The sequence below is a fragment of the Petaurus breviceps genome, unplaced genomic scaffold (genome assembly GCF_028583685.1).
Source record: "Petaurus breviceps papuanus isolate PSGF00001 unplaced genomic scaffold, PetGlider_PUasm1.0 91041, whole genome shotgun sequence".
Classification (NCBI taxonomy): Eukaryota; Metazoa; Chordata; class Mammalia; order Diprotodontia; family Petauridae; genus Petaurus; species Petaurus breviceps.
The window spans coordinates 16,270,047-16,281,731 of record NW_027187400.1 but is presented as its reverse complement, the minus strand read 5'-3'; positions in this window follow the sequence as shown (position 1 = coordinate 16,281,731).

The window sequence follows — 11,685 nt, the reverse complement described above, 5'->3', positions numbered from 1 at the left end:
ATATAGAATGTCAGAGCTGGAAAGGAACCTTAGAACTCAGAATGTCACAGTTTGAAGGGTCACTAGAAGAAAGGACATTAGGGATGGGAAGAACCTTAGAACATGGAATGTCAGAACTGGAAAGGGAACTCAGAATGTCAGAGTGGGATAGGACCTCAGAACATGGAATGACTGAGTTGGGAGGAACTTTAGAATACAGAATTATTGAGACAATAGAGATCATTCTCATTTAATAGAGGAGGAAACTGAGTCCTAGAGAGTGAGGAATTTGTGTGAGGAGGTCACCGCACTCAGAACCCAAATCTTCTGAGTCCAAATCCAGCATTCGTTCTGTTTTGCGAAGCAGAGAATTCAAACATTATTATTTCCATTTCAAAGATGGGGAAACTGAGGTTCAGGGTTGTGAAATGAGTTGCCCAGGAGCTATAGTCCTGCTCCAAATGAGTGTTTCCTCCACACACGCTGATTCATGCTAGGAGGAATCTCACTCTGAATCTGCTTCGGAGCTTGGACACTGCTACTGGTGGGACCTTAGGCAAATCTATCAGCCACTGTGTAGGAGGGCCTTGGATGGGGTGAACTCCAATGACTCTTGTAGTTCTACATATAAACTGGGATAGCTTTTCGTTGCTGTGCATAACAGAGATAAGCCAGCAACAACTGATTAAGGATTTATAGCATTAAAATCGAGTACAGTAAGGAACCTCTGAGGACGCCTCGCCTGACCACTTCGTCAGTCAGTCACCAAGCATGTAGTATGCTCCTACTGTGTGCCTGGCTCTGTGTTAAGTGCTGGGGATGCAAAGAAAGACCAGAGATGGTTCCTGGAGCTTCCAGTCTCGAGAGGGGAGACAACATGCATGTAAACACTGCACAAATGCTACAGACGGGATAAGCTGCAAGTAATGGTTAGAGGTAAGCCACCGACACAAAGGATTGGGAAAGGCTCCCGGTAGAAGGTGGGGTTTTACCTGGGAAGCCAGGAGGCAGAAGTGAGGACGGAGGGTGTGCCAGGCAGGGGTCACAGCCAGAGGAAATGCCCGGAGTCACTGGTCTGGAGATGAGTAAGGTGTAAGGAGACTGAAAAGTTGGGGGTGAAGGGGCAGGCTATGAAGGTCTTTAAAGAGAGTATTTTATATTAGATCCTGTAGGTGACAGTCACCAGGGTTGATTAAATGGGGGAGGGGAGGTGGATGTGTGTGATACGGTTAGATCTGTGCTTTAGGAAGATTACTCTGAGGGGTGCGTGAAGGATGGACTGGAGAGGGGAAGAGACTTCAGGCAGAAAGACCAGCTAGCAGGCTATACAACAGTCCAGGAGTGAGGGGATGATGGTCTGCACCAGGCTGATGAAGAGGGGACACGTAAGACAGATGTTATGGAGGTAGAGTGGAAAGGACTTGGCAACAAATTGGGTCTGGGAGGTGAGAGTGACACCTAGGTTGGGGACTAGGGGGACGGTGGTGTCATCAATAGTAATCCGGAAGTTCTGGAAAGAGGGAAGGTTTGGGGGAAAGATAATTAGTTCAGTTGAGCTCAAGATGTCTGCGGGACATCCAGTTAGACATGTCTAATAGGTAATCAGGGCTTGGGTGGTGCAGTGCAGTAGAACTGGAGTCAGGAAGACCTTAAATCTAGCCTCAGACACTTACTAGATGTGTGACCCTGAGCAAGTCACTTACCTTGGTTTTTGCCTCAGCTTCCTCATCTGTCAAATGAGCTGGAGAAGGAAATGGTAATTTCCTCCAGTATCTCTGCCAAGAATTCCCCAAATGGGGTCATGAAGAGTCAGATACGACCACTGTGCACCTACTATGCTCCTGAGTCTTGTGCATAGGAATTTACAACTATTTCCTTTGATTTTAATAACAAATCTGGGAAGTAGGAACCATTATCTCCTTCCCTGAAAAGTGGAGGAAACTGAGGCAGCAATTAAGTGACTTTCCCAGGGCCATACAGCTAGTAAGAAACTGAGGCTGAATTGAAACTTAAGCCTTCCTGACTCCAGCTCGTGAGTTCTAGCCACTGGACCACATAGCTACCCTACAGATCAAGGTGTCAGAGGAAGGAACTTCACAGGGCAGCTGGTCCAACCCATACCTGACCAAGAAACCCTTCTCCAGCAACCACCTTAGAGGTGATCACCCAGGCGAGGTCAAGGGAAGGTCAATGCTTTGTCCAGCAGTAACCAGCCTGTCTGAGTCACATCTTAGGTGGGGCCAGCCAGAGTCAACAGGCTGAAAAATGCCCCAATGGTCTGTCAGGACACCAGGGCACCTTACTGTGGGGACCTCTCAGAAGATGCCTCCCTCCCTTTCTCTGGGCCTCAGATGCCTCAGTGACAAAATAAGGAGGTGATGTCTAATAGCTCTTTGAGCTCTGACATTCTGCCTTCCAAGAGTCCTATCATTTTTGGCATTTGATGCCCCAAGGAACTCTGTCTCCCCACCTGCCATGGCCCCAGTCCTTCCTTTTTATATTCTAAGGTTCTTTGCAGTACTGACATCCTTGCCCTGGCATTCTATGTTCTAAGGACCTTTCCAGGCAGCAGTTCTAAGGCCCTCCCAGCTCTGACATCCTGTGTTCTAAGGGCCCTCCAGGCTCTGACCTCCAGTGTTCTAAGGCCCTCCCAGCTCTGACCTCCAGTGTTCTAAGGCCCTCCCAGCTCTGACATCCTGTGTTCTAAGGCCCTCCCAGCTCTGACATCCTGTGTTCTAAGGGCCCTCCCAGCTCTGACATTCCCTGTTCTAAGGGCCCTCCATGCTCTTGAGAGGACATTTGATGTCCTAAAGGCCTTTCCAGTCTAGTCATTCTATAGTCTAAGGACCCTCCCAGCCCTGACATTCTGTATTCTAAGGCACCTTCCTCCCCAGATGTTTCGTTTCCTAAGGTCAGGGCACCTTTCCTGTTCTGACAGCCTACGATGAATCCTTCGCTTGTCTGATGAAGGCCCCTGGCCCCCAGAGGCCCCTCCACCAGCATGCTCTCCTCCGCCTTTCTCCCTGAGGCCAGGAGCTCTTCATTGCCTGTCCCCCTGGGCGATTATTTATTATTTTCCTCCTGAAAGTGTTCCTGAGACACAGCTCTTATGAAAGATGTTCCCCCGAATCGAGCGGGACGGCATCATAATTCACCCTGGCTTCAGCTGAAATATTTGAACGACAACACATTACCGTCCAATTTCGCTGCTCTCCGCTCTGAGGGAGCCGCCGGAAGGCCCACTTAGTGCTGCTTGGAGCTCTTTGCAGAATTGGCTGGAATGGCCTCGAAGCCTCAAGGCTGAGCGAGGCTTCTGCAGCCTGGAGACTGGAGACCATTACTGACATCTGCCTTCAGCCTGCTGCTGCCAGTCCTGGCCTCCCCCATCACATTAGAGTGTTTCCCCATCAGACTGGCAGCTCTCTTACTTCTGGGACTGTCTTCTCCCTCTGAAGCATCCTCTACCCTCAGTTAGAGACGGTTTGACTGTTTCTCCCTACTTGCCTCAACGGGACTAGGAGCTCTTGCGGGCTGGGGCTCTGACTTCCCATTCAGAATGAAGACCTCATTAGCACCAGAAATGTTTCTCCATCAGACTAGGAGTACCCTAAGGGGAGGTCTCCTAGAGCAGGGATTATGCCTCTCCCCTGGTTAATCCCTCCCATGATGCACTCTCATACTCTGACTCATCTTTCCCCAAGGATTTTCTAATGAATCTTCGTGTGTGTGTGTGTGTGTGTGTGTGTGTGTGTGTACCATTTATTTATTTTTAGTTTTCAACATTCACTTCCATAATATTTTGAGTTTTGAATTTTCTTTCCCACCCTCTCCTCCATCTCCCTCAGACTGCATTGCAATCTGATATAAGCTCTGCTTATTCATTCATATGAAGCATATTTTCACATTAGTCATGTTGTAAAGAAGAATTAGAACCAATGGGAGGAACCACGAGGAAGAAGAAACAAAACAACCAAAGAAAAGGAGAGCAAATAGTCTGCTTCCATCTGCATCCAGACTCCAAAGTTCTTTCTCTCAACGTAGATAGCATTTTCCATCGTCAGTCTTTTGGAGTTGTCTTAGATCCACGCACTGCTTAGAAGAGCCAAGTTCATCTGATGAATCTTTTTAGGGTGTCAGAGATACCAGCTTATTTTACAGGCAAGGAAACTGAGGCCTAGGGAGGTGACTAAGGTGATAAAGGACCTGGAAATTATCTCATAGGGAGAACATGTGAAAGAAGTAGGATTGTTTAGCAAGGAGAAGAGAGAATTTAGAGGAAGGAGGAAGGAACGCTGTCTCCAAATATCTGAAGGCTTGTTATGGAGTAGGGGAAATAGATGCGTGGTAGCTACTTCCTGGACTTGGGGTCGGGAAGACCTGAAACCAAATCATTCCGTAAGTACTTGTGAATTCTACGGTCATAGGAAAATCACTATCCTCCCTTTGCCTCAGTATGCTAATCTGGAAAATACATATTTTGGATTGGATGGCCTCCAAGATCCCTTTGAAGTCTAAATCTGTGATTCTATGTCTGGACAAAGTGGCAACAGTGTGTGTGTGTGTGTGTGTGTGTAGGGAAAATGGTTTTGGGATGTTTTTTGTTTTCTTATCACTGTCATTTTTGGATACACTTCCTTCCTCTAAACAGATGGCAAATGAGTCTTCCCTTTCAATCCAATCCAATTTGATTGTTGTTCAAACTAACAAGCATTAAATAAGCACCTACTGTGTGTCCAGCACTGTTTGTCTAAAAGGCTATTTTATGGAGAACTCACACAAGGCACGCACTTATAGAAGAAGCCACCTGAGGACGCTCTGAAGGTCTCTCTGAAGAACTTTGGAATGGATTGTGTGACATGGAGACACTGGCACAGGACCGCCCAGCATGGCGTGCCCTCATCAGAGAAGGTGCCGTGCTCTGTGAGCAAAGCAGCATGGCAGCAGCTCAAAGGAACGTGAGATGTGCAAACTTAGAGACGTCTCCCCTCCAGATACTCATGAGGACTCTCCGTGCCTGGCCTGTGGTAGAGTCTCCTGATTGGTCACAGTCGGACACACTGCACCTTGGTCCCCGACATAGTGATGCCATTTTGGTCCCCTTCCAGAACAAAGGCCAACCACCAACCAACCAAATGGAGGCGGCTGGGCAAGATGGCTTCTAATGTCTCTTGAAGCTGGCAATGACCCTTGGTCACACAATCTCCTTCTCCAAGGCTGGTTTCCTATAGTGCCAAGATCCAGGGTGGGGAGAGGAGGAGATTTAGAAATGGATGGACTGTTTAAAAATGCCAATGGATCTGGCCAATCTTGCCGCAAAGGCTGAACAAATAATTCTTTTGCCTTTTTCTAAGGCTCAGTCTAGGATTGTTTGTACCATAAAAGCCAGGGGGACTTAGGCCATTTGTTGGAACAATTCATCTGAAGCAAGTCTCTGCTTTAGGACCATGACAGCCATTCTTACCCTCCTTTTCCTCTTCCCTAGCCCCCATTCCCTCCCATGTGAGGGGGCCAAGACACAGCACTGGGGGTAATCTCAGAAAGCAGACCCCATCTGTTAGTGTGGCTGGAATATAAACTCCCTGAGGGCAGGGCTGGTTCTGTTTTGACTTTGTCTCCCCAGGACCAGGCACAAAGTGATCTCCTAGGCCTCACATGCTCTCCCTCCTTGTCTTTGCCTCCTGGCTTGCTTGGCTCCTTCAAATCTCAGCTAAGGTAGCACCTTCTGCAAAAAGCCTTTCCTGACTCCCTTCTGTTGGCTCAGAGGCTGGAAGACTCATCTTCCTAAGTTCAAATCTGACCTCAGACACTTTCTAGCTGTGTGACCCTGGGCAAGTCACTTAATGCCACTTGCCTCAGTTTCCTCATCTGTAAAATGAGCTGGAGAAGTCAATGGTAAATGCCTCTAGTATATCTGCCAAGAAAACCCCAAATGGGGTCATGGAGGGTCAGACATGATTGAAAACTACCAAACAACAACAAAAAATTTGTCCTTATATATATTACATAGTCATTTGCATGTTGTCTCCCCCATTAAACTGTGAGCTCCTCGAGAGCAGAATTTGTCTTTTACCTTTTTTTTTTGGTAGCACTGGCACTTAGCACAGTATCTGCTCCATGGAAGGTGCTTAATTAATGCTTATTGACTTGATGTACGTGGTATACCTGATTTATATGTTCTAAGATCCCTCTGAACTCTATGTTCTATGTTCATGGCTCCTAAGATCAGAGATTCTGAGCCAGAAGTGGCCTCAGAGGTCTTCTAGTCTGTTCCCCTCCTCTTCACTTTACATGGGGCTCAGAGAGCTTTAGTTATTTGGCTAAGCTCACGTTGGTGGTAAGAAGGACCAAGGACTCAAATCCTGGCACTCTGACTTGAAATTTGCTGCTGTTTCCACTGTAACTCATGGCCTGTTGATGTTCTAAGGTCTCTTCCAGCTCTGACCTTCTGTGTTCTAAGGGTCCTTCCAGCTCTGACCTTCTGTGTTCGAAGGGTTCTCCCAGCTCTGACATCCTGTGTTCTAAGGGCCCTCCAGTATGAGCATCCTGTGTTCTAGGGGCCTTTGTGACTGTCACTGTTAGACAGTGGACAGAGTGTTGGGCCTGGAAGAGGAAGGCCTAAATTAAAATCTAGCTTCATTCATTTACTAGCTTTGTGACCCTGGGTAAGTAATTTAATCTCTAACTCAGTTTTCTTAATTTTAAAATGGGGATAATAATAGTACCTACTTCCCAGTTATGAGGATCAAATAAGATAATATTTGTAAAGCACTCAGCACAAGTACTTAGCAAATTCTTCCTTCCTTCCTTCCTTCCTTCCTTCCTTCCTTCCTTCCTTCCTTCCTTCCTTCCTTCCTTCCTTCCTTCCTTCCTTCTTTCCTTCCTTCTTTCCTTCCTTCTTTCCTTCCTTCCTTCCTTCCTTCCTTCCTTCCTTCCTTCCTTCCTTCCTTCCTTCCTTCCTTCCTTCCCTCCTTCCTTCCTTCCTTCCTTCCTTCCTTCCTTCCTTCCTTCCTTCCTTCCTTCCTTCCTTCCTTCCTTCCTTCCTTCCTTCCCTCCTTCCCTCCTTCCCTCCTTCCCTCCTTCCCTCCCTCCCTCCCTCCTTCCTTCCTTCCTTCCTTCCTTCCTTCCTTCCTTCCTTCCTTCCTTCCTTCCTTCCTTCCTTCCTTCCTTCCTTCCTTCCTTCCTTCCTTCCTTCCTCAGCCCCTATCACCTCTGGTATTCTTTGCTCAATGGTCCTTCTCTGACTTTGTATTTTCCAAGGTGTTTGAAGTGTTCTATGAGTCTTAAATAGCTATGCAAACGGGTACTGTTGCTATTATTCAAAGGCCCCTTTAAGTTCTGACTGTTTATGTTCTAAAGCCTCTTCCAGGCATAGCATCCTGAGTTTTGATCACTGGGGGCTTTGAGCTGGCTCCAGTGTAGTCTCATCTATTTCCTCCATCCTTTTGTTCTTCCTCAAATCCAAGGGCACCTGCCTCTCTCCTGAAGGGCCATTGCTGGCTCCCATTGGCTTGGATACATCTAAGGCTCTTTCCAGTGCCTGAGCACTGAATGTAATTTCCAGTCTTGGAGAGGCAAGGCTCCAGCCAAGCCTACATGGTACATGTTCCATGTGTCCGTACTGGTCTCCATAACCGCCGCTGATAATGAGCTAGTGAGCTTTTTCAAACCCCTTCTCTGGGTGGCTTTTCCTGAATTTCTGCAGCCCACAGGGAGCTCTCCTTCTTCTGAAGTCCAGTGACTCTTAGTACCATCTGCTAGGTGTCGAGTGGGGCTGATTTTACCTGGTTTTCTTTTTGAAATGTCACATATTTTGATTCTATCTTCCTGATGAGATTTTGGGTCGGCCTTTCTGGGCAGGGTTGGTGTCTTACTCATTTCTCTCTCCCCCAGAGTGCACAGTACAGACCCAAGCACGTAGTAAGTGGCGAATTGGATTGAATCAAATTATCCAAACTCTTTTTGCTGAGCCACTTCAGGGAATAGTTTTCACGATTCCCTACAGGGCTCTCACTAACCAGCCATTCTTTCCTGTGACTCTCTAGGGAAGAGAATAATGGATATGTTCCCAACCCTGGCATTCAAGGCCTTTCAAAATCTGGTTCCAACCAATGTGCCCAGCTTCATGCCACTTGGGTCCCCATTGGGTAATTGGAAATCTAGTTACTGGTCCTAAGTTTTGTTCTCTAAAGGTTTCTTGCATTTGCTCACCACTCACTGACCTCCTCCTCCTCCTGTGTTCAAATCTCTCACTTCCTTCAAGGGTGCGGACTCATCCTTAAAGCCTTTTCTGATGGACTCTGCTTGATGTGAATTTACCCGATGTAGAGGGTACCTCCACAGTTACTGTTTGGCATTGAAAGTCCTTCCCAGCCTGGCCCCTCCTACCTTTCCTGTCTTTGTTTATTTTATCACCCTTTCTCTCATTCTCTAACCCAACCCCTCCATCACATTATAATTTTTACATAGTGACTTGCTTACTATTCTTTTTTAAAAACTTGTTTTCCTTCCTTCCTTCCTTCCTTCCTTCCTTCCTTCCTTCCTTCCTTCCTTCCTTCCTTCCTTCCTTCCTTCCTTCCTTCCTTCCATTCATTTAAAAAAAATTGAGCACCAAATTCACTTTTTTTTGACCTGTCGCTCCTTCCCCTGCTTCAGAAGGCAAGCAATATGATATCAGTTATACATGTGAAGTCATGCAAATCATATTTCCATATTAGCCATGCTGCAAAAAATAAGGCAAGAAAAATAAAGCGGAAAAAAGAATGCTTTCGTCGGCACTCAGAGTTCATTGGTTATTTCTCTGGAGGTGGATCGTATTTTTTATCCTGAGTCCTTTGGAATTGTCTTGGATCACCATCTTCATCAGTTACTTGCTGTTCCTCAAACACAACATATCTCCCGTCTTCATGCCTTTGTGCCAGCTGCCCCTCATGTTTACAATGCTCTCTCTACTCACCCTGGCCCCTTAGTTTCACTGGCTGCCTTCCAGACTCAGCTCAAGGTCCACTGCCTGAAAAAAAAAAACCTTTCCCAGGTCCCCCAGTTGTGAGTGCCTTCCCCTCTGAGATTACTTCCCATCTATTCTGTCATGATTGTACATTATCATTTACATGTTATCTCCTCTATTAGACTGTGAGTTCCTTGAGGGAAAGGGCTGTTTTTGCCTTTCTTTGCATCTATAGAGCTCTTAGCACAGTACCTGGAACATAGTAATAAATGCTTTTCACCCCATTGCTTTCCATCTACTGTATTGGGATTGTAGTTTTTCCTTTGTTCTTGAACAGGATCATGACATCAGGGAGATGATGATATGACTTGCAATTGAATTGGATTTGATTGAGGGAGGGCTGTGCAAAGTCACTAGCCTTACTTTCTTCTCCAGAACCAATGGCCAGATATTCATCAGGATGACTGGAGATGGCCCAGAATGCAATGGGAGACCCTGGTCCTTTTAAACTAAGGTCTTTTCAGGGTCTCACTTTGAGTGACCAATACTTATTTATTGAATGGGCATCTTTAAGAAGTGAGTCATGGGATGGTCCTTTTAATAAAAAAAAATCAAACTAGGAGGGGAAGATCCTCAGGGTTGCTGGCCAAAAGAGAAACAGTCCATGCCCCCTTAAGGTGCTTGTAAACTTACAAGGGAAGACAACCAATACAAGGGATTCTTGTCTTGGTGCAGTTTAAAGCTTGAATGCTCAAGTCTTGGATGAGGAAAGAGTGTTTTGGTCCTTAAAGTCACAGAGCTGGTGATTCGAGATTTAGGACAATGATGAACAGGGACCCTCCCAGAAATGGTGATACTCACTTGGTTTTCCTCTTACCTGAGGGTATTCTGCCATTCACTCTGAGCCAGGAGGGCCCCAAAATAACCATTAAGTGGTGGTTGGCCAGGGACCTGTTGTCCAATTCATGAGATCCACAGTGAATTGGACTTAAGACTTGATCTTTGAGAAAGAAATCTAGCCACTAAACCCCAAGTTAAATAGGTAGCTTTTGACCATCAAAAAAAAACAACTTACCTTCCTTTGGGCAGAATACCTGTTTCTCTTTTGTATTTATTTTTCCTGGTCTTTAGTAGAATGCCAGCACATAGTAAATACTTAAAAGCTTTCCTTTTTCATTTATTCATTCCAGTCAAATCAAGATGCCTTTATTGAGCACCTACAAAGTACCAGGAGCTGTGCTGAGCTCTAGGCACACAAAGAAGGGAAAAAGACAGACCCAGTTCTTACCATCTAATGGGGAAGACAGCTTGTAAATAATGGTGAACAACTAAGGCAAGTTGGAGATAATCAATGGAGGAAAGGCATGAGCATTGAGGATATATCAAGACAGGCTACTTATAGAAGTTTTAGCTGAAGTAAGCCAGGGAAATCAGGAGGCTGAGATGAGGAGAAAGACCTTTCCACGAATGGGGGAAAAGATCCAGAGTAAAGAGATGGAGAGTATTGTTTGAGGAGCAGCAAAGAGGGCCAGGGTCTGAATACATGGAGAGGAATGGGCTAAGAGACTGGAAACGTCTCAGGACAGGGGAGGTTATGAAGGACTGTGAATGCTAAACAGAGGATTTTACATTCATTGGCGGAGGACCTAGGGAACAGATTAGAATTTGTCAGATGGGTGTGTGTATGTGACATCATCACTTTTGTGCTTCACGATCAATTTGAGAGCTGAATGGAGGATAGATTGGAGTGGGGGAAATTGACAGGTCATGGCACCATAATGGACATGGAAAGGGTGAGAGAGAGTGAGGAATCCAGGATGAATCCTAGGTTGGGACCCTGGGGGACTGGGAGGATGGGGTTGCTTTTGACAGTAATGAGGAAGGTGGGAAGAAGGGAAGGTTCATTCCTTCATTCCTCATACCCTTCCCCAGGTTAAAGTAAACTTTTTTCACAACATTTCTTCCAACCTTTTCCTTTTTTTCTCATTTCACTCTCCTTCCTTTGTACTTTCTATTATACTTTCCTGTATACTCCTGTAGAATGAAAACTCCTGGACAAAAGACTGGTGGTCATCTCTGTCTTTGACTCTCCAGAGCTGAGTGTAATGCCTCATTCTTAGTGCTACCTGTAAGGAATATAAAGGTGGCATAGTGGATAGAGTGCCAGACCTGGAGTCATCTTCTTGAGTTCAAATCTTGCCTCAGACTTGCTATGGGATACTAGGCAAGTCACTTAACCCTCTTCGCCTCAGTTTTCTCATCTGTAAAATGGAGGAGGAAAAGGCAAACCACTCGGGTATCTTTGCCAAGAAAACCCCAAATGAGGACACAGGTAGTCAGACATGACTACAAAAACACTGAACACCAAGAGTGAATAATACAAAGTGAATTGAACTGAGCCAGCAGAAACCCTTGACTTTGGAGTCAGAAAGCCCCCAGTATAGATCTGAGCTCGGATACTTACTAGTTGTGTGACCCTAGGCAAGTTACTCAATCTCTCTGACACTTGTTTTCTTCAGCTATAAAGTGGTAATAATATTAGCACCTACCTCCCAAAGTGTTGGGAGGATCATCTGAGATAATGTAATGAAAGTAGTTTGCAAACCTTAAAACACTACAAATGTGATCTATTAGTACTTTTGAAAAAAACAGAATATGGTTAGAAGGTTCCTTCTCCTTCCCTCTCTGCTTTTCCCCCTTCCTTTCCTTTTCCCTTCATCATCATCATCATCATCATCATCATCATCATCATCATCATCATC